Genomic DNA, 24,518 nt, shown 5'->3' on the forward strand with positions numbered 1-24,518 from the left:
ATTTGGTTACATGGTAACAGGGATTTGTTTAGCATGGGGCTAACATACCTCTTTCTCACTACTTTCCTATAGCCATCTGGCCTTGCCCCGTCACAATATGTTGACAAATATAAATTAAGGTAGCTTTGGTACACACTTGTAAAACAATGCAAAATTAGTTGAATTAGAATGGAAAAGAAACTTTGAAAAAACAGTCCATATACTTTAAAAATGCCAACATTAGAATGGTTTAGACCACACAAAAATAAGATTTAAGAAGTAAGTAAATGATCTGTCCTATAGCTGAAATGAAAGTAAACAAATAAAAGGCATTTGAGCAGGCAGAGTCTATGCAAATCTGTGAGAAGATGTCAGGTAGAAGTTTTTTTAATCTTTTCTGTATTTGTGGTGCCATGAAATTATGCTAATACACAAAGATTTTGAAAAAACACAGATCAACTAATTTTCAATAAAATTGCATGAAATATAAAGACGGGGGAAGAAAAATCTGCTTGTATTTATTTAGATTAATGTATATATCCAGCAAAATAGGTACTTGTGAGTTTTGAGAAAGTGTTTAAAAAAAAGAAACAACCCCCCCCCCCCCCACACCATCAGGTTAAGTTCAAGCATATAAAGTTTGTCCAAAAGGAAAACTTTTGATTAACTGATAAGGTGTATCTTCAGCTTTCAGAACCGTAACCCCTGCACAAAACCAGAGTGGGTGGGTGTTACCATTCGATTAAAATGTTAGCAAATCTATGTTATGATTGTGCCACAAGAAAATTAATTGCTTTGCACTTTAGTTTCTTGGAAAATCAACATGTTATTGATTGGGTTACATTCAGTGTTTTGAAGTTTTAAATCTCCAATGTGTTTTATTAAATATGAAAATTCCAATAGTTACAAAGTAGACTGGGCAGTTTCATGAATTAAAAATCTGAGTCAAGACTAATGTTTAGGCATCCATAAATGAGTTGTCATCTTGTTTCCATTCTTTGTCGTCTTTGTCCTGTCTAAAGCTGGTTTATTACTATTTTCATATTTAGAGGTGTTTGCATCAACAGTGCCAGATCTTAATTAATTCTGATAGTGGCCTATTACCCAGACTCCACGTCATTCTTTTATCAATGCCCTGTGAAAATCATGTCATGTTATTGTTTACAGCAAGCCATTGACTAATAACATGACATCAGTCACCTTTTCTGGTATCATTATGTCCACTCTGCCTTAGAAATATGGTTGTTACATAGAATTCAATAGAAAAGCTTCCTTTACACGTTGTCACATGTCTGCGAGAAAAGATTAGTGAATTCTGTCAGTATATTAGGCTATGTCTACACTATGAAATTAGATCGAATTTATAGAAGTCGGTTTTGTAGAAAGCATTTTTATACAGTCAATTGTGTGTATCCCCACACAAATGCTCTAAGTGAATTTAGTTGGCGGAGTGCGTCCACAGTACTGAGGCAACCGTCGACTTCCGGAGTGTTGCACTGTGGGTAGCTATCCCACAGTTCCTGCAGTCTCAGCCACCCACTTGAATTCTGGGTAGAAATCCCAATGCCTGATGGGGCAAAAACATTGTCGCGGGTGGTTCTGGGTACATATCGTCAGGCCTCCCTTCCCTCTCTCCCTCGTGAAAACAAAGGCAGACAATCGTTTCGTGCCTTTTTTCCTGGGTTACCCGTGCAGACGCCATACCACGGCAAGCATGGAGCCCGCTCAGCTCACTGTCACCGTATGTCTCCTGGGTGCTGGTGCTGGCAGACGCGGAACTGCATTGCTATAGAGCAGCAGCTCATTGCCTTTTGGCAGCAGAAAGTGCAGTATGACTGGTAGCCATCGTCACCGTACTCCAGGGTGTTCTTTTAGCTGACCTCGGTGAGGTCGGTCAGGGGCTCCTGGGCAAACATGGGAGTGAGTCATCCAGGTCATTTCCCTTTTAAGTTTCGTATCATGGCAATTCAGTCCCGCCAGCATTCGTACTGCACAGTCTTCTAATGAGCAGCCAGAAGATGACGATGGCCAGCAGTCACACTGCACCGTCTTCTGCCGAGCACCCAGGAGATGACGATGACGGTGGTTAGCAGTCGTACTGCACCGTCTGCTGCCAGCAAGATGTATAAAGATAGATGAAGTGGATCAAAACAAGAAATAGACCAGATTTGTTTTGTATTCATTTTCTCCTCCCTCCCTCCATGAAATCAACAGCCTGCTAAACCCAGGGTTTTGAGTTCTATCCTTGAGGGGGCCATTCTGTTTCTCCTTGATGCAAAGCCACCCCCTTTGTTGATTTTAATTCCCTGTAAGCCAACCCTGTAAGCCATGTTGTCAGTCGCCCCTACCTCCATCAGAGCAATGGCAGACAATTGTTTTGCGGCTCTTTTCAGCGCAGACACCATAGCACTGGGAACATGGAGCCCGGTCAGATCACCGCAGCAATTATGAGCAGTATGAAAACCGCGCGCATTATCCAGCAGGATATGCAGAACCATAACCTGCAAGAAAAGCGAAACCAGGCGAGCAGGAGGTGACTGCAGCGCGGTGACGAGAGTGATGAGGACGTGGACATAGACTTCTCACAAAGTACGGGGCCCTTGCAGTGTGCACATCATGGTGTCAGTTGGGCAGGTCATGGCATGGAACGCCGATTCTGGGCCTAGGAAACAAGCACTGAGTGGTGGGACCACGTGGTGTTGCAGGTCTGGGACGATTCCCAGTGGCTGCAAAACCTTCACATGCGTAAGGGCACTTTCATGGAACCTTGTGACTTGCTTTCCCCTGCCCTGAAGCGCATGAATACCAAGATGAGAGCAGCCCTCACAGTTGAGAAGCGAGTGGCGATAGCCCTGTGGAAGCTTGCAACGCCAGATAGCTGCCGGTCAATCGGGAATCAATTTGGAGTGGGCAAGTCTACTGTGGGGGTTGCTGTGATGCAAATAGCCAACGCTATCGCTGAGCTGCTGATATCAAGGGTAGTGACTCTGGGAAATGTGCAGGTTATAGTGGATGGCTTAGCTGCAGTGGGATTCCCTAACTGTGGTGAGGCGATAGACGGAATCCATGCACCGGAGCACCAAGGCAGCGAGTACATAAACCACAAGGGGTACTTTTCAATGGTGCTGCAAGCGCTGGTGGATCACAAGGGACATTTCACCAACATCAACGAGGGATGGCTGGGAAAGGTACAAGACGCTCGCGTCTTCAGGAACTCTGGTCTGTTTCAACAGCTGCAGCAAGGGACTTACTTTCCAGACCAGAAAATAACCGTTGGGGATGTTGAAATGCCTATAGTTATCCTTGGGGACCCAGCCTACCCCTTAATGCTATGGCTCATGACACCATACACAGGCACCCTGGACAGTAGTCAGGAGCTGTTCAGCTATAGGCTAAGCAAGTGCAGAATGGTGGTAGAATGTGCATTTGGGCGTTTAAAAGCGCGCTGGCGCAGTTTACTGACTCAGACCTCATCGAAATCAATATTCCCACTGTTATTACTGCTTGCTGTGCACTCCACAATATTTGTGAGAGTAAGGGGGAGACATTTATGGCGGGGTGGGAGGTTGAGGCAAATCGCCTGGCTGCTGATTACGTGCAGCCAGACACCAGGGCAGTTAGAGTACAGGAGGGTGTGGGGCGCATCAGAGAAGCTTTGAAAACCAGTTTCAGGAATGGCCAGGCTACGGTGTGAAAGTTCTGTTTGTTTCTCCTTGATGGACCCTGCCTCGCCTCCCCGGGTTCACTCTACTTTCCTGTAAGCTAAGCACCCTCCCCTTCTCTGGGAAGGAGAAACATATGCTGGTGGTGGAGGGAAAAAAAGAGAGAGTGGTAGTTAAAAAAGACACATTTTATAGAACGATGGGTTCACTCTTTCACGGTAAACCTTGCGGTTAACATTACATAGCACATGTGCTTTCATTACAAGGTCGCATTTTGCCTCTTATTGAGGGTATGCCAGTTTGGTGTGAGAGATCACTCACGCAGGGCCGGGCAGCAGAATTCGGCTTGCAGGCAGCCACGGTAAGCCACAGTCTTTTGGCTTCTTTAACCTTCATAACATGTGGGAATGGTTTCAAACAGCAGCGTCCTCATGTCCCATATGTAGCAGCCGTTGGGTTGGCCATTAAAAATGGGTTGGCAACTTAAAAGGAGGGGCTGCTGTTTCCGGTTTCACGTGCAGCAGAAACCCAACTTCCCCCTCCCCCCCCCATTCTTTGGAATGATGGCTTCACCCCTCCCCCCACCGCGTGGCTAACAACGGGGAAGATTTCTGTTCAGTCACAGGCAAACAGCCCAGCAGGAATGGACACCTCTGAATATCCGCTTACTAAAACCACCCTATTTCAACCAGGTGACCATGAATGCTATCACTTTCCTGAGGGTAACACAGAGAGATAAAGAATGGATGTTGTTTGAATGCCAGCAAACACCGGGGCCATACGCTGCAATGCTTTGTTCTGCAGTGATTCCCTACTACGTGCTACTGGCCTGGCGTGGTAAAGTGGCCTACCATGGAGGACGGAATAAGGCTGCCCTCCCCAGAAACCTTTTGCAGAGGCTTTGGGGGTACATCCAGGAGAGCTTTATGGAGATGTCTCTGGAGGATTTCCGCTCCATCCCCAGACACGTTAACAGATTTTCCAGTAGCTGTACTGGCTGCGAATGCCAGGGCAAATTAATCATTAAACACACTTGCTTTTAAACCATGTATAATATTTGCAAAGGTACACTCACCAGAGGTCCCTTCTCCACCTTCAGTGTCCGGGAGCCCGCCTTGGGTGGGTTTGGGGGGTACTGGGTCCAGGTCCAGGGTGATAAACAGATCCTAGCTGTTGGGGAAACCGGTTTCTCCGCTTCCTTGCTGTGAGCTATCTACAACCTCCTCCTCCTCCTCCTCATTTCCTTGCCCCCAAAACCCACTTCCGTGTTGCTTCCCACTCCTTGGACAGTGTCAAAGCACAGGGTTGGGATAGTGGTGGAATGGAATGGTATGCAGCTCATCATAGAAGTGGCATGTCTGGGGCTCTGAACCGGAGCGGCCATTTGCCTCTCTGGTTTTTTGGTAGGCTTTCCTGAGCTCCTTATTTTTCACGCAGCACTGCTGCGGGTCCCTGTTATAGCTTCTGTCCTTCATGCCATTGGAGATTTTTTCAAATAATTTGGCATTTTGTCTTTTCGAACGGAGTTCTGCCAGCACGGATTTGTCTCCCCATACAGCGATCAGATCCCCTACCTCCTGTTCAGTCCATGCTGGAGCTATTCGGCGATTCTGGAACTGCATGGTCTCCTGTGATGATGAACTCTGCATGATGACCTGTGCAGGTGACAAACAGGAAATGAGATTCAAAAGTTCGCGGGCCTTTTCCTGTATACCTGGCCAGTGCATCTGAGTTGAGAGCGCTGTACAGAGCGGTCACAACTGAGCACTCTGGGATAGCTCCCGGAGGCCAGTACTGTTGAATTGCGTCCACAGTTCCCCAAATTCAACCTGGCAAGACCGATTTCAGTGCTAATCCTCTCGTCAGGGGTGGAGTAAAGAAATCGATTTTAAGAGCTCTTTAAGTCGAAAAAAGAGCTTTGTCGTGTGGACGGGCGCAAGATTAAATTGAGATAACGCTGCTAAATTTGACCTAAACTCATAGTGTAGACCAGGCCTTAGACAATTTGCTCTTGGAAACTCCAGTCATAGTTGCATCAAAAAGGCAATTTGATTTTCACTTTCTAGTTTTCTTTCATTGCTGCTAACAATCCTAATTGTGTAGATGAGGTGGCTGCTACAGAAGTGCATGAATGTGGAACTGAACTTGTGGAGTTTACTTATCCTAAAAATGTGGTGGTCCTGTTTTCAAAATCTGCCGCATATTGTTGTCTGACCCTTCTGTTTCTTTGTCACTTCTGCTTTCCTACTAAATGTTTCTCCCTTCCTTCTCCATTTTAAATGCTGTATAATATTGATAATATAGAGCTTAACTTGGCTTCTGCATAGTAACTTTGCACACCATAGTTTTCATTATCTGAAATCAGCTCTGGGATGTCTGCATGGGCTGTTTGAAATTTACTCTGTCAGTTCTTCACATCATCCAGACCTCTGAACTGGAAATATCTTAACTCTGCAATGTTTAATATTCCCTGTAAATGAAACTACTTCAGCACAGCTAGAGCTTGATTGAAGCCACGCTTCTTGCTTGACAAGGTTATGGTGTTTTTTTACATATCTTACATATTGGATAGTATGTTTGCTTTTCTCTGATAAGGTAATCTTCATGTTCAGAACATTGTGTAGATGAAGTCAACATTGTAGTGATGATGTATTTTAGTCCAGCTTGTGCAAGTGTGGAATATGAAAGCAAGGATAAACTTGGTTTCAAAGTGAGAGGGGGCAGACTGTAGCATCTGACAGTTTGGGATCTATAATTGGGATCAGCTTAATTTGTTCCAAAAATGTAGTTCAAAAAGACATAGGGTTCTTAGTTGTTTGAAATCAGTGACATTAGCCCAGCAGCTGTTTGTAAAAGTTAATTTTATTTGACATCTGGCTTAGTTCTAGTAATAAAAGATATAGTCCTAAGGGCTGACCTTGTTCATTAAAATTCTACCCGTCATTCTTTAAGATCATTTTTTTAAAAAGTGTAGCTGATCTTATTAAAAGCCTTGGTAAGAAAATATTTTTATGGACTACAGGTATGCAAGCATTGCCTAGTAGCTACAATAAAATTAAATTGCTGTGTCCTGCTACTTTGACACAACCCAGACATTTTAAAACAATACTAAAAAATACTAAATCAAATGTCTTTGTAATCTGCAAAAGTGTGGGGGCAGGAGGACGGACACCATTGCCAGTAAGAGGGATGAGAGAAAGATCAAATTGCACCTGGTAATTGGTTGTGGGATCTTACACTATGTCAGGAGGGCAGAGGATTATATGTGTATTCTCCTGTTTTTACTGATACAGTTTGTAGCTTTTTAAAATGCAATTTTGTGCTTACATTTTACAAATTTTACTTTATAATTTAACATTAACAAGACAATGCCTTAGCTTTGAACAGAGACTATGCAGATCAAATGTGTTTTTTACAAATGTGAAATAACACGAAAACCAATCTATAAAACAAAACATGTACCACGCCCCAATGGCAGCTCCTGGGGCTCCTGTCTTGCGGGGCTGGACCTGGCTGCCAACTTTGGTTGTTGTAACTTGGGTTGCAGTGCTGCTCACTCAAATATGGCCTTGCGTCCACTTTCCTCCACTCCACTCCTCTTCCTATCATGATGGCGGGACAGCTGGGCCAAACCTGTGCAACAGAACTGAGCAATATTTACTGTCTAATTTCCAGTCATTCTTTTTTGAGTGATGGTCCCTAAGCGTATTCCACATGTGGGATATGCACGCACACCATGTGCCTGAGTCCGGAATTTTTTGCAAGCAGTGTCTGGTGGCCCACACTTGCGCCAATCGCCTCTCCTTGTGCTCCGAACTGAGGCCATAAAAGTGGTGCAGGCTGACACCTCTCTAGTTCCTTCTTAGCGCCGTGTAGTCTGAGTCAGAATCTTCTGTGTCCTCAGTTCCCTTTTTACTGCATCATTTCTGCAAGATATTTTATACAGTCAGTTTTAGTAGTCTTTATAGCATAGTCTACATACATAGTATAGTTACAGTGGTTTTCCCCATTTTTCTTCTCCAGTCAGGAATTTTTTGTGTCCCGAGAAGTCTGGGATTATGCCCAGCATCTCAGGGTTCAGAAACTGTTTCCTATTTTTGCTCCTTTTCAATGGATGACTAACATCAGCGCTGTATCTACTGCATAGGCAACGCTAATATTTCTGCCAAGTGCTTCATCTGCTTCACTTTCCCCTCAGAATTTGTGAGGGTCAGGAAGGGAGATTTGGAAAACATCTCATAGAAAAGGCAATGAAACCCCAATCAGATCCAGGCTGGGGATCTGTCCCCCAATATATCAGTCTCGCCAAGTGCGCAGCACCCATCTGACCATTAACTCAGGAATGGAGGCTAACTGTTAAGCCTAAGGAAAAGGCTTTGCGTGAGAGCGAAGGGCACTCTCATAGACATAGGGACATACTATTTTCATCTAAAACTGTCCTGAAGAGAAGGGATCTCTCCCCGACCTCGTCAAAGTCGGGAGAGCTGGTGTGTGAGAGCTAAGGACTTAAGCTTGAGTAAATCTTCATGACAGCAGAAGGACATATGCAGGAGTATGGATCTGATGTGACATTGGTTCTGATGGTGAAGGCTTGGGATAAACAGCTTTTGGTGCGCCCATCCACTTATAGAGCTGATGCGGTACTGGTAGCAACAAGACCCTGGAAGGAGCTGACTAACAGCGAAGCCTTGGCTCTGCCAATGGACTCTCCTCATACCTCAGGTTGATGAGAGGCCTACATCTCCCCAGAGAACATCTTTGCTCTTCCCTAGCTGCATTCACTTCTCTTATGGGACCGTCCGTTTCAGTATGTTGATATACCAGAGGAAGATATTATTCCGATGAGACAGAGTTGTTTTCCCATCCTACCTGCCAGCCTTGAGGACTAGCCATCGGTACCGGCAGTTCCACTGGAGATAAGGGATCCTGCTTTCTCTTTGGATGAGTCTGAGGCCCTGTGGAAGTCTCTGAAACATTTGCCAGAGGTGGCATGAGGCAGGAGTCCCAAAATATTGGGGTTCCAGCTACCGCCCAGGTATGATTGGCCAAAAGACAATTGATACCGTATGATGTGGAGTGGTCCTCTGCCAGATGATTCATCCAACTGACAATACTGGGGACCCTGGGAGCCCTACTCTAGATAACCAGGATCAGTGCAGGAGTCTTATTTGCCCACAGCCCACTGTAGGAATATTTGGAATAGGAAGAGGAGCTGGCTTCACTGGTTTCAGGAGCAGTTTTGTCATCTTCACCAGATGAAGTGGTTACTCCATCTTCTCTGTTTCCACCAGACAACTTTAAACAGTATCAAGAGCTCATGCACAGCGTGGCTTCAGAGCTACAGATGCATCTTAAGGAAATTCCAGCAGCCTCAGCACAGTTTATTAGACATTCTGCAGCTTTCCAGTTCCAGTCGAGTGGCCTTCCCCATCAACGAGGCATTGTGAAGCCAGCAAAAGATGGTATGGCACAGTGTTGCTTCTTGTGCTCCCACCCTCAGAGGGCTGATAGCACTTTGTTCTGTCCAAGGGGGGAGAGTTTTTGTTCTTTCACCCACCACCTAACTTTTTGGTGGTGCAGGCAGCTATAGAGCAGTCCAAACAACAGCACCCAAAGGCTACTCCCTCTGGGCTTGTCTAAACTATCCGCTGGATCAGCGGGCAATGATCGATCCAGTGCATGTCGATTTAGCACATCTAGTATAGAAGCGATAAATTGACCGCTGAGTGCTTTCCCGTCGACTCCAGTACTCCACCAGAAAGAGAAGCACAAGTGGAGTCAACGGGAGAGCGTCAGCTGTTGACTTACTGAAGTGAAAACACCGTGGTAAGTAGATCTAAGTATGTTGACTTCAACTACGCTATTCACATAGCTGAAGTTGCATATCTTAGATCGACCCCGTGCGGTAGTGTAGACAAGCCCTTAGATAAGGGACAGAAGCAACTTGACCTTAAAGGACGAAAAAGGTCTTTTCTACTTCCATCCTGTTCAGGATCTCAAATTATCAGGCCTTCTTATGCAAACATGGTGGATGGCTTACAGCCATTGTTATGAAGAGAGATTAGTGGTTACAATATTCAGGTTTCCCTAGAGAGGTGCAGAGTATATCCAAGCTCTGTCCTTTGATGCTATCAACCTATTAGCTGAGATTCTCATCTAATCACAGAATTCCAGGAGCCAGGGCTTTAACTAAAACATCAAATGTAATGAGACTTTTGATAAAATTGAGAAAGTTAGCAACACTGAGTTTCATTTTTGTGTCTCAGTGACTTTCAAGTGAAATTTGTTCTATTTACAAGTGAGAATTGGTGTCTCTTTCCTGATTCACAGCCCTGCAAACCCATCCTGGAACTGAATGTCACACTGTTATTTCTGGTTATTAAAGCAGCACCAGCAATAAAGATTCTAAGGTTTTGCAGTCAAAATGAAGCTAACGCTTCTGTGAATGTGTGAGCTAGATGGGTTCCTGTCAATTCACCTATTGATATATTGGCTTTGTAGTGGTAACAGAAATAAGTAATTTTACATAACTTAATAAATATGCTTATTTTACTGTCTAAATTATGGAATACAAACAGGTGTAAGAGTAAGAAGAATGTCATTATATGTAGTAATTTCTCTGATCACAAGAAGACAAACTTAACAATTTGTTTCTTTTGACAACTTCCACTGGGTCCAGAGACATTCCTAATTTATATATAATCAAATGTTTCTAAAACCAATAAAATATGATAAACTTTGTAAGTTTGCTCAATAGAATTGTGTTTGAAGGGGCAATCAAGAGTGTCTCATAGAATATTTTACAGTTCAACACCTCCAAAGTTGCTTGAAAAGGAAGTGAGAATCATTCCCTTGCCACTTGTTAATTAGTATGTACCTATTATTCCAATTGACATTTACTTGCCTTTTTGACATTCACTTACTCGGTTTTTAAAATGCTTTCATTAATTGCATATTACAATAAAAGCTGTGTTATCCAGCACTTTGCCAACTGGAAAGCTGTATAAACATTTTTGATCTTCATTGAAAGTCTGGTTTATAGTCCGGTTGCGGGGCCGGCAGGCTCCCTCCGTGGCTCCCCGGAAGTGGCGACATATCCCTGCTGCTCCTATGTGGAGGAATGGCCACGAGGAGTTTGGAGTGTGGGAGGGGGTGCAGGCTCTGGGAGGGAGTTTGGGTGCAGGAGGGGGCTCGTGGCAGGGGATTGGAGCGTGGGAGGGGTTTTGGGGTGCCGAATTTGAGCAGTGCTCACCTCAGATGGCTCTCCGCAAGCGGCGACATGTCCCTACTGCTCCTAGGTGGACGTACAGCTAGGCGGCACCGTGCGCTGGCCCCACCCCGCGTGCTGGTCCCATTGATCATTTTGTTTTATAATTCTAGGTTTTACTCACTTTTGCACAGTAGTGACTTACTATCTTCTCTTCGGTATCGGTCACCAATGTGGTTTCCATCACTGTAGAGCCTCCTCTCCAGGACTCCTCTGCATCCTATCAGTCATGGCAAAGTTGTCTTGCAAACATGAGGCTAAATCTAAGCAGTATTCCCTATAGGAGGTGGGGTTTATAGGCTCTAGAGATGGCAAATGAAAGCCCATTTGTTTGCAGTCAGGCAACCCTCATCATGCTGTGACCACAGAGCTCATGATCAGACCAACATGTCAAGTCCTCATCCTGCCCTGAAGAGCCATGGCTCCAATGCAAAAAAGCCTGATCAGGAGCTTCTGAGCATTTTGGGGAGAGTCTCTAAGTTTGAGGAGAACACTATCCAGAGAGCTTGTACAGTGAGTTCCACAACAGATGTGGGGCAGAGGGGAGAGAACCTCTGAAAAGGTCCAAAGTGTCTCTTTTCCTTCAGGTTTCAGAGTAACAGCCATGTTAGTCTGTATTCGCAAAAAGAAAAGGAGTACTTGTGGCACCTTAGAGACTAACCAATTTATTTGAGCATAAGCTTTCGTGAGCTACAGCTCACTTCATTGGATGCATACTGTGGAAAATACAGAAGATGTTTTTATACAAACAAACCATGAAAAAATGGGTGTTTATCACTACAAAAGGTTTTCTCTCCCCCCACCCTACTCTCCTGCTGGTAATAGCTTATGTAAAGTGATCACTCTCCTTACAATGTGTATGATAATCAAGGTGGGCCATTTCCAGCACATTTTTTCCATTTTTTCATGGTTTGTGTGTGTAAAAACATCTTCTGTATTTTCCACAGTATGCATCCGATGGGAGAAAACCTGGATTTGTGCTGGATTTGTGCTTTTGTAGTGATAAACACCCATTTTTTCATGGTTTGTGTGTATAAAAACATCTTCTGTATTTTCCACAGTATGCATCCGATGAAGTGAGCTGTAGCTCACGAAAGCTTATGCTCAAATAAATTGGTTAGTCTCTAAGGTGCCACAAGTTCTCCTTTTCTTTTCCTTCAGATACTGGAGTCTCTCCTCAGCTCACTGCACAAAAAACATGGCTCTTAGACCATTCCCCTTCTGCCCACTCTAATTAGCAGTTGTGCTCCTGTATCACATACAAGCTGACTATAGAGCTTAATTCTGAGCAAGATACAATCAGATAAGTTCATCATAAGATGATCTAATGTACTGCCAGGTATGGCTGAGGTTAGCATAAATAAGTATTTTTAGACACAGTACCACCTAGTGGCTGAACAGTATAATGCAGTTTAGCATTCCATTACATCTCCCCCTTTAAGTTCTACATTCCTGAATTTACAATATTTACACTATCACGCTGTCTTTGAAGTTCAGTACCTATCCGTCTGCTAAGTGTCTGTGAATCGTACTAGTTTTCTAATTACATGACCTGAATATATAACAACTTGGTCATCTGGCTGTCCATTAGTTGCAGTGACTAGCTGTGGTTGTTCTACTATCTTGAGGAGTTGTCATTTTGTTTTTCATATACCATCTGTAGAGTTTGCTCTTGATTTGACCCCCATAGCCAATATGTGTTGGACTTCAGTGGTTCATTCAGTGGTTTTGTCACTGTAGAAAAGTCTTGTAGATATCAGCCAAGGTAACCTAATATCTCCCATATGCATCTCTGTTCTGGTACATTCACTGGTGCATTCAATTCTCAAATTGCCTTTACTTTCTCAGGGCATATTTGTTTATGGTCTGTTCCAAAAACTCAGTTTGGGGTAGGCAGAAAACACACTTTTCCTTGTTTAGCTTCAATTCACAGTGACTGATTAGGCTTAGGACTTCATTGAGGGTTTTGTTTTTTTCCATCCAAGAACCATATAGTAAACTACAACTCCTTTTTTGTTTGTGAACAGTTCTGCCATCTACCTTTGGAAAATTTCAGCTGCACTGATAATCCAACAAGGTAATCTTTGGAAGCAAAATCTCCCAAAAGGTGTGATAAATATAGTCAGTTTAGCACTTTCTTTTGCCAAAGGAATTTGCCAGAATCTACTTGAAGCATCCAATTTGGAGAATAATGTGGTCACTTTGGGGAGAAAGTCATCCAGTGTTGGGAGGATATATTTTGCTTTCACAACTGCTTCATTAAGTCTTTTAAGAGCCACACAGGTTCAGATTTGCCCATTTTTCTTTATAACTGGTACCATTGGGGTACACCATGCTGTTTGCTAAAAGCTTTTCTCAATTATGCCAATCTGTTCCATTCTCTTTAACTCAGTTTCCACTTTATGAAATAATGGGATAGGAATCCTGTGAGGTGTATGTATACAATATGCTTCAGCATTGTCTCATAAAATTATTTGTACTGGTTCTCCTTTCAAAAGTACAATATCACCAAATATTCCATTGAGATCTTCCGCTTTTTTCACTGTGCCCATCATGGCTGTCATGCTGCAGCTGAGAAGGATGTTAGTCTGTGGTCCTTTGATTGCATACACTCTGAACGTGTAACTTGCTGGGCTAATCAGAGCTGTGTCAGGTGACTTCAGCTTTGGGAGGGGTTGAAGGTGATTGTGAATTCCTTCTGAGATGACTGTAACATTAGCTTCTGAGTCAATTTTAAAGTCAATAGTCTTGCCAGGTACATCCATTTTCATACTTTAGGCAGGTTCTGAGCCATCACAAGTGTTAGCTCCCAGAAACAATGGTTCTTGATTGTCTGTAATGTGTCAACTCCCTGACTGTGGCAAACAACTGCAAAATGTTCATATTTTGTGCATTTATTATATTGTGCACTTCTGGGTGAATATGAATCATCTCTTGAGATATGACTTTTTCTATATCTTGTGCATGTAGTCTGGAATTTTTTTCTGTTAGCCTCAGGGATCTTATGATGATGATGACTTTTAACAGTCATGCTGAATCTCTTTACTGCTTCTAAGCTAGCTTTTTGTTTTTCAAGTATAGCAGGTTTTTCTTGGTTTTGCCCGTTCACACTGCTTTCCTACTTGAATATCTGTGTCTAGGGTTAATTCTGTCTTCAGTTTACTCCTGGGAGAATTCTGTGCTACTTTGTATATGCATAATTAATGAGCCCTGCAGATTTTTAAATTTTTGTGCAGAAAAAAGCTTCTCTCAAAATGTTGCTGCGGTTCTGCCTTTTGCCCACCAGTGGGCACTGTGACACAAGAACAGCAGCAGTTCCCAGCAGAAAATAACGTCTGCAGTTCTTCCTTATGCCCACCAGTGGACGCTGTGGCGACAGAACAAAGCTGCAGCTCACAGCCAGCTAAGGAAGAGAGAGCTTGCAGAGCTTTCTTCACAGCACCTGTGGCCAGGGCAGGAGATGGGGGTTATGGGGAGACAGACAGCATGGGGTGCTGGGGGGGGTGGTCAGACAGGGGATCATAAGGGCTAGTGGGGAAGGACAGCCTGGGGCAGGGGCTGAATGGGAGTGGAGGCACAGGGCCGTAGGGGGGAGGTAGGTGCAGATACACATGAGGACAGGGGGAGGAGGTGCAGAGTTACATAGGGACAGGGGCGTGGCTGGGTGAGGCCACAGACATAGGTGCTGGGAACTAGGCATGCTGAGGGTGCTTCCGCATCCCCTGGCTTGAAGTGGTTTCCATTATAGATAGGCTTTACAGTTTGATTCTATGGCTCTCAGCACCCCCACTATAAAAATTGTTCCAGCATGCCTGAGCACAGACACACATGGGGACAGGGGAAGGGGGCACAGGGACGTAGGGACAGGGGAGTGGCTGGGTGAGGGCACAGAACACATGGAGACAGGGACAGATGTGCCTGACTGAATGGGAGAGGCTAGGGGTCAGCCAGGGTCGGTATGGGGGAAGCTCCTTAACAATCCCTCCCCGCCCACCCCAAAAAAACCTGTTCCATACTTTTCCCACCCATACCCAACAACCCTCCAAGTTCATGCCCAGGCTCCTTCCCAGCAATTTACTTCCCTCCCCATCTCCTCCGTTACCCCTGACTCTCCCAGGCCTTTGCACTGCTTCTGACGGGTCTGGGAAATACTGTTCTGTGTTGTAGTTTAAATGAATTATTACTCAGAATTCTATACTAGTATAGCTGTATTAACATGCAATTGGGTGAAAATCAGGGGTTAAACCCCTTCTCCTTTGCTCCTGGTCCCTACTTCCCCCCACCCTTGCCCCAGGAAAGTTTGCTGGGAGTTTTCTCCTGTACAGAGGCTCTTACAGCGCTCTGTATTGAGTTCACTGTTCCTTTCCCAGCACTGCAGAATGTCTGGGCATGCAGAGAAACCTGTCATTTCTGGGAAGCCCTACCTCAGATAGCAGTGGAATTGAAATTATGTCCATCTGGCTTTCAGCCTAAGGAACCTTGTTCTGCCAGGGAAAGGGGCTCAGATGCCAAAAGGCAGGAAAGGGTGTCTCTCTCTCTCCCCAACCCTCCTAAGCTCCCCATCTGGCTCCACATTAAAATGGGATGAGCACTTCAAGCAGTCTGTGATGAGAGCAGAGTCACATGAGGCATCCACTCCCCGTGAAACTGCACGATCCTGGGATTGTAAAGGAGTAAGTGGAAAAATCACTTCACTGTTCAGAATGACTCTAGATTTACGGTAGAAAAACCTTGAGTGGTACTAGGTTATTCCTATACTACTTGGGCACTAGCCAGCATGGGGGAGCAGACAGTCATCTATTAGGCTCCCAGAGTCACTTAGCAAGCTATTTCCACAATTGAGGTATTTGTCTCGGTATTCCTGGGTTGAGTGGTCCCCAGGCCAACATGGTACCTGTCCCCTTCAAACTGCCTTGGAAAGTGCCACACATACACCTCCCGCAAAAAAACCTTTAAAAGCTAGAGGACTTTTCCAAGAGAGGATGTCAGTGGTTCACAAAGAATTGATTAGTATTTATGAAATAGCTTTCCTTCAGACATTGTTGGATAGACAGTTTCCTATGGACACCTCCTGTGAGAACATAAGATTCAAATGAGGATTTTTTATTAAAACCCAATATTAAATTAAAATGGTCTATCAAAACAAAGAGTTTTCATATGTTTTGGGAGCTTAAGGTTGCTGAAGCAGTAGCTCCACCTTTATAGGAAATACAGTCACACAAGGATGATACTACACAGCAATTTTAAAGCCTTTGCTATAGCCATTCAGAACAAAGGCTTTATGTAAGGAAAGCCTACTTAGTAGCTACCAAGTGGCTTGTCTTGGAGATAAGATCCTTGTTTAAAGTGAGATATTTCTTTCCTGATCAACTCCTTAATGTGATCTGTAACAAGAGCAGCAGCTTTTAACTTTGTACCAACAGGGAGTCCATGTAGCACCCATGAATAGCAATTATTCATCTGAAAGATGTATATCCAGATTGACAAAATTTTTGGTGAAATATTAGAGCTATTTGGGGAAATATTAGAGAAGTTAGTAGCTGGGATTGCTGAGAGGCCTTAATCGTTACTGTTAAAGCACCATGCCAACCCAGGTTATTTCGAAGGAACTATAATCCTAACAGAGGGAAGAATCAGAAGCAGAAGCTTCCAAAGAAACCTAGGTAAAATTTTCCCCAAAGCAACAAAATCCTCCGCATGATAAAGACAAAGATCCACCCTCCAAACCCAGAGTCTTAAGAAATGGCAGGTAGTAACAGCAATGCAGGGTGCCACAATTTACACATCTAGACAACATGCCAGTCATTGCCCTGTGCAGAGAAATGTACCCATTAATACTGGACAACTGCTGGAAAGGATTCATATCCACCACTTGTTCAAAACCATGAAGAGTGTTTAAACCTAATGCAGAGAATTGCTCACCCATGGATCAAAACTGGCATGGCTCTGGTCATAATTCTACCAAGATGTTAAAGATTTGAAAAGGGTATCAGCCTTACGAGCATTCAATAGGTGGGTACATAGGACTCTCCATTTGCATATCATCAGATGCCAAGTTTAATCAGGATGACAGAGAGGACAAGCCTTTGGCAGGTATTCTAGTCACCATTATCTCTGAAAGGCAGGTTTTGGAAAAAGTTCCCCTATCTTATACAAGAATCACACTGCTGCTTTTGTGAGGAAAAAGCTGCTCTTATAGCTCCAGAAAGTTCCTCTTTCCATAATTCCTGTGAAATATTTCTCCCATAATTTTGTTTTATATCTTAGCATTCCTATGGAAGGTTTTAATATAAATGGACATTCCTAGTGCTCTAAAGATATAGAATCATAGAATATCAGGGTTGGAAGGGACCTCGGGAGGTCATCTAGTCCAACCTCCTGCTCATAGCAGGACCAGTCCCCAACTAAATCATCCCAACCAGGTCTTTGTCAAGCTTGACCTTAAAAACCTCTAAGGAAGGAGATTCCACCACCTCCTTAGATAACCCATTCCAGTGCTTCACCACCCTCCTAGTGAAAAAGTTTTTCCTAGTATCCAACCTAAACCTCCCCCACTGCAACTTGAGACCATTACTCCTTGTTCTGTCATCAGCTGCCACTGAGAACAGTCTAGATCCATCCTCTTTGGAAGCCCCTTTCAGGTAGTTGAAAGCAGCTATCAAATCCCCTCATTCTTCTCTTCTGCAGACTAAACAATCCCATTTCCCTCAGCCTCTCCCCATAAGTATGTATTCCAGTCCCCATATCATTTTTGTTGCCCTCTGCTGGACTCTTTCCAATTTTTCCACGTCCTTCTTGTAGTGTGGGGCCCAAAACTGGACACAGTACTCCAGATGAGGGCTCACCAATGTCAAATAGAGGGGAACGATCACTTCCCTCAATCTGCTGGCAATGCCCTCTACTTATACAGCCCCAAATGCCGTTAGCCTTCTTGGCAACAAGGGCACACTGTTGACTCATATCCAGCTTCTTGTCCACTGTAACCCCTAGGTCCTTTTCTGCAGAACTGCTGCCTAGCCATTCGGTCCCTAGCCTGTTGTGGTGCATGGGATTCTTCTGTCCTAAGTGCAGGACTCTGCACTTTTCTTTGTTGAACCTCATCAGATTTCTTTTGGCCCAATCCTCTAATTTGTCTGGGGCCCTCTGTATCCTATCCCTACCCTCCAGCGTATCTACCACTCCTCCCAGTTTAGTGTCATCTGCAAACTTGCCAAGGGTGCAGTCCACGCCATCCTCCAGATCATTAATGAAGATACTGAACAAAACTGGCCCCAGGACCGACCCTTGGGGCACTCTGCTTGATACCAGCTGCCAACTAGACATGGAGCCATTGATCACTACCCCTTGAGCCCGATCTAGCCAGCTTTCTATCCACCTTATAGTCCATTCATCCAGCCCATACTTCTTTAACTTGCTGGCAAGAATACTGTGGGAGACCGTGTCAAAAGCTTTGCTAAAGTCAAGGAATAACACATCCACTGCTTTCCCCTCATCTACAGAGCCATCGTAGAAGGCAATTAGGGTAGTCAGGCATGACTTTCCCTTGGTGAATCCATGCTGACTGTTCCTGATCACTTTCATCTCGTCTAAGTGCTTCAGAATTGATTCCTTGAGGACCTGTTGCATGATTTTTCCGGGGACTGAGGTGAGGCTGACAGGCCTGTAGTTCCCTGGATCCTTCTCCTTCCCTTTTTTAAAGATGGGCACTACATTAGCCTTTTTCCAGTCGTCCGGGACCTCCCCTGTCAAGGTTCCTTCCCCACTCTGGACTCTAGACTCTAGAGTACAGCTGGGGGGACCTGCATGAAAACCTCCTAAGCTTATTTTTACCAGCTTAGGTTAAAACTTCCACAAGGTACAAACTGTTTTACCTTTTGCCCTTGGACTTTATTGCTGCCACCACCAAGCGTCTAACAAATATATAACAGGGAAAGAGGCCGCTTGGAAATGTCTTTCCCCCCAAAATCCTCCCCAAACCCTATACCCCCTTTCCTGGGGACGGCTTGATAAAAATCCTCACCAATTTGCATAAGTGAACACAGACCCAAAACCCTTGGATCTTAAGAACAATGAAAGAGCAATCAGGTTCTTAAAAGAAGAATTTTAATTGAAGAAAAAGTAAAAGAATCACCTCTGTGAGATCAGGATGGTAAATACCTTACAGGGTAATCAGATTGAAAACATAGAGAATCCCTCTAGGCAAAACCTTAAGTTACAAAAAGACACAAAACCAGGAATATACATTCCATTCAGCACAGCTTATTTTCTCAGCCATTTAAACAAAACAGAATCTAATGCATATCTAGCTAGATTACTTACTAAGTTCTAAGACTCCATTCCTTTTCTGTTCCCGGCAAAAGCATCACACAGACAGACAGAGAGCCTTTGTTTCTCCCCCGCTCCAGATTTGAAAGTATCTTATCTCCTCATTGGTCATTTTGCTCAGGTGCCAGCAAGGCTATCCTAGCTTCTTAACCCTTTACAGGTGAAAGGGTTTTTCCTCTGGCCAGGAGGGATTTTAAAGGTGTTTACCTTTCCCTTTATATTTGACATCCCCCGATCGCCATGAATTTTCAAAGATAATGGCCAATGGCTCTGCAATAACATCCACCAACTCCTTTGGCATTCTCGGATGCAGTGCATCCAGAGCCATGTACTTGTGCTCGTCTAGCTTTTCTAAATAATCCCTAACCATTTCTTTCTCCACAGAGGGCTGGTCACCTCCTCCCCATGCTGTGCTGCCCAGTGCAGTAGTCTGGGAGCTGACCTTGTTCGTGAAGACAGAGGCAAAAAAGCATTGAGTACATTAGCTTTTTCCACAGCCTCTGTCACTAGGTTGCCTCCCTTATTCAGTAAGGGGCCCACACTTTTCTTGACTTTCTCCTTGCTGCTAACATACCTGAAGAAACCCTTCTTGTTACTCTTAACATCTCTTGCTAGCTGCAACTCCAGGTGTGATTTGGCCTTCCTGATTTCACTCCTGCATGCCCGAGCAATATTTTTATACTCTTCCGTGGTCATTTGTCCAATCTTCCACTTCTTGTAAGCTTCTTTTTTGTGTTTAAGATCAGCAAGGATTTCACTGTTAAGCCAAGCTGGTTGCCTGTCATATTTACTATTCTTTCTACACATCGGGATGGTTTGTTCTGGTAACCTCAATAAGGATTCTTTAAAATACAGCCAGCTCTCCTGGACTCCTTTCCCCCTCAGGTTATTCTCCCAGGGGATCCTGCCCATCAGTTCCCTGAGGTTGTCAAAGTCTGCTTTTCTGAAGTCCAGGGTCCGTATTCTGCTGCTCTCCTTTCTTCCCTGTGTCAGGATCCTGGACTCGACCATCTCATGGTCACTGCCTCCCAGGTTCCCATCCACTTTTGCTTCCCCTACTAATTCTTTCCAGTTTGTGAGCAGCAGGTCAAGAAGAGCTCTGCCCCTAGTTGGTTCCTCCAGCACTTGCACCAGGAAATTGTCCCCTACACTTTCCAAAAACTTCTTGGATTGTCTGTGCACCGCTGTATTGCTCTCCCAGCAGATATCAGGGTGATTGAAGTCTCCCATGAGAACCAGGGCCTGCAATCTAGTAACTTCCATTAGATGCCAGAAGAAAGCCTCGTCCACCTCATCCCCCTGGTCCGGTGGTCTATAGCAGACTCCCACCATGACATCACCCTTGTTGCTCACACTTCTAAACTTAATCCGGAGAATATCAGGTTTTTTCTGCAGTTTCATACCGGAGCTCTGAGCAGTCATACTGCTCCCTTACATACAATGCAACTCCCCCACCTTTTCTGCCCTGCCTGTCCTTCCTGAACAGTTTATATCCATCCATGACAGTACTCCAGTCATGTGAGTTATCCCACCAAGTCTCTGTTATTCCAATCACATCATAATTTGTTGACTGTGCCAGGACTTCCAGTTCTCCCTGCTTGTTTCCCAGGCTTCTTGCATTTGTGAATAGGCACTTAAGATAACTCGCTGATCGTCCCACTTCCTCAGTATGAGGCAGGAGCCCTCCCTTCTTGTGCTCTCCTGCTCGTGCTTCCTCCCGGTATCTCACTTCCCCACTTACCTCAGGGCTTTGTTTTCTTTCCCCCAATGAACCTAGTTTAAAGCCCTCCTTACTAGGTTAGCCAGCCTCCTTGTGAAGATGCTCTTCCCTCTCTTCGTTAGGTGGAGGCTGTCTCTTCCTAGCACTCCTCCTTCTTGCAACACCATCCCATGGTCTAAGAGTCCAAAGCCTTCTCTCAGACACCACCTGCATAGCCATTCGTTGACTTCCACGATTTGACGGTCTCTGCCCAGGTCTTTTCCTTCCACGGGGAGGATGGATGAGAACACCACTTGCGCCTCACACTCCTTTATCCTTCTTCCCAGAGCCACGTAGTCTGCAGTGATCCGCTCAAGGTCATTCTTGGCGGTTTCATTGGTGCCCACGTGGAGAAGCAGGAATGGGTAGCCATCCGAGGGCTTGATGAGTCTCGGCAGTCTCTCCGTCACATCGTGAATCCTGGCTCCTGGCAAGCAGCAGACTTCTCGGTTTTCCCGGTCGGGGCGGCAGATAGATGACTCAGTCCCCCAAGGAGGGAGTCCCCGACCACCACCACCCGCCTCCTTCTCTTGGGAGCGGTGGTCGTGGAACCCCCATTCTTAGGACAGTGCATCTCATGCCTTCCAATTGGCGGAGTGTCCTTCTGCTCCCTTCCCTCAGATGTATCATCTAGTCCACTCTTTGCATTAGTACCTGTGGAGAGAACATGAAAATGGTTGCTTACCTATATCTGCATTGCTGGTAGATGGACGCTCCCCTTTCTTCTTCTGGAGGTGACATGCTGCCAGATTTCTTCACCGTCCTTTATATCTAAAGCATATGGAATACACATGCCAATTGTACCCTGTTCATCTCTTTCTATCCAAAATGCCAAGGTTTTAGTGTGTCAATGTTGCTGCAGGGAAGGTGTTAAAATACTGCACCAGATGGTGTGCTCGACATCTGGGAAACTGTTCACAGAAGTCCCTCAGGATAATTGATGAAAAAGTAAGTTTCATTCCTCTACGCAGGCATTGTTAGGAACGTATAATGGGTTGGTTTCCCCATAAATCCTTGCTTTATATGGAAGAAACTTCCTTTCCTGCCTATTCTACTACAATAAAAATGAACACTCTCTGCGAAACCTTTCCCCTCTGTCTGTGATTGCTTGTTTGTTACTTACCATTAGCGAGAAATGAGTAGTAACGCTTTGCAACAAAAAGAAATTTCTTACCTGAAAAATGTCATACAAACGTTTAGCATATCTGTTGTATGGCAAATGTTAACCAAGATGATGATGGAGTACAAAGCTGGAGAAGAGGGCACTCTGCTTAAGGAATTTCATAAAATCAAAAGGGGAAGTTCAACTAATTTGTTCATGTTCGGAGCTCAAGTGTATTTGTGTTTATACATGTTTGTATGAATACATAATATCTACTAAAATTTTGTGTTATATCAAACACATTCTTGCATCTTTATAATTTTGCTGCTTTGCATTATGTAATTTTGCTTCCCTAAACCAGTATACCTGTTGTTGAAGCATTTCTGAACAAATGGAACACCATTTTTGAGGATATGAGCAAACATATGTAGATTTACTGGTGTTTGGGACATTTAATAGAAGTTGCTTTCATATGAATATGTATTAGCCATTTAAAATAAATAGTGTCAAACTTCTCTAGCATTTTCTATAAAATTGTTTTTGATTATAATTAAATTTTTTGTATCTTTTAAATATTAAATTAAAAGAGAAGTAGGTGTTACAAAATCAAGATGAGTTATTTTATTTAATTCATTTTATTAACTTTCTAAAAGGTTCAGTTCTCCATGAATATCATTTCTGCTTTCTCAAATAAAAAAAATAATGATCAGAAGTATTAGTTTATGTAAATTAAAGGGATGGCACTAGTATAAAACGACTACTTTGTAAAACATTTTACTTTTTGATGCTATGAAGACAAAATGTTTGGGTTTTCTGCCTGAAGAAACTAGTAAATTAATGCATAGTATAATAAACCACCATTTAAATCTGAATTTAGCCTAGTAAAATACAAGATCCACAGGATTTTTCTGAAATAGTGGCAAATAAATACAGCGCTTTAAATGTGTATGTAGGGTTATTTAAGATTAATAGGGCATGGTTATTTTCTGTATGTAAAGTAAGAATGTGGTTTGCAAATACATTTTTACCAGTTCTATGGAATATTGTCAACAAGAAATTATTAGGTTTTCTTGCAGTCCCTAATGAAGGTGAAAGTTATACTACAGAAGTTATAATCAGTCTGTTTAGTTTTAGAGTTTCATTTTCGGTGATAAACATTGATAAAATTTCCTTACTAAATATTTCAGTGATTATGATGATGATGTTGTATTGTTCATCATGCTGCTATTGCTAAAATGGTCAAACGTTGTTATTGACCCCCGTTGCCAGCATTATAGAAAGTCACTCCAATTTGCTAAGGCTTCATGATCTTAGTCCTTAGTTTTCTTTATTGTAAAAGAAAATCCTCTTTGTTTTTGTGAGTTGTGGAATTGTGTGTGTACAGATTTTAAATATTTTTTTATAATTAACTTAACATTATGAATTTCATAAAGTGAAATATGTCGAAATCTTTAATTTGTTTGAATTCTTTGTCATAGCTAACAACCACAGCCCATAAAGTTTGACTATAAGAATAGAATTTGATTTATATTTAAAGGAAAAACATAATGAATTATTCTGCCACCAGATAACCCCTATTTTCTTTGTATCAATTCTCGCATCTAAAGTTTTCTGCCTTGTCTGTCAGGTGTTCATAAGCCTCATGTTTCAAGGCCAATCATATTAGACTTCTTCCCTCCCTTCTTCCCTGTTTCAGCAGATTCAAAGTTAGAGAGCATCCTTTTTGGGTGCTAGCTCCAGGACTCTACTACATACACTCTTCCACTGTGCCATCCAAATGCAGACTGTATTTGGAAGCAGTTAGACTCCTTGGATGTGAGTCTTTGGGTTACACTAGATATCCTGGGTGGACTCTGTAGGTCTATGAAAACTGCTAGAATGCTTCTAATTCTCACTGTGTATATTAAAATGGAAATAAGTGCATGCACATCATATTAGTTTGCTAATGCACATCTTTCCAGTCTTCCCATGAGACAGGTACTTGTAGAATTTGCAGAGGCTAACTGATAATCCTCCTAAAAGGAGTTAGTCTTAAATAATTATGCATCTTTAAATAGTTACGCTAAACAGGTAAGATGGAAAGTTTACAGGACAAAGTAACATACCATGATTTATACAGAGGCATCAATCTTTGTATACATTTGTGAAGAACCACACAATATTTATATAAATCTGAGATTGGCTACAAATCTATTTTTATTTATATTTTATAATTGCCATGGGGCATCTATGTTGAACATTACTGCCCTCTAATTTAAATATGCTTTGTTAAAAGTAAACATAAAACTCTCAGACACTAGGCTTGCTATTTTATTAAAATAAAATTAAAATCAAATGCATTTTTGAATATGTAACTCCATTAATTTATGGATAAATATTTCAGTTTAGTACAGTTTTAGAAATACTGTATTTTGTCACGTTATC

General features: G+C 43.3%; 1 protein-coding gene across 11 annotated transcripts in view; it reads left to right on the forward strand.

The window, feature by feature from the left end:
* PRIM2 (DNA primase subunit 2) overlaps window positions 1–24,518 on the forward strand; it is a 296,493-nt gene that overhangs the window by 141,066 nt on the left and 130,909 nt on the right. The gene's annotated exons all lie outside the window — the stretch shown is intronic.

Source organism: Chelonia mydas, chromosome 3 (genome assembly GCF_015237465.2).
Source record: "Chelonia mydas isolate rCheMyd1 chromosome 3, rCheMyd1.pri.v2, whole genome shotgun sequence".
NCBI lineage: Eukaryota > Metazoa > Chordata > Testudines > Cheloniidae > Chelonia > Chelonia mydas.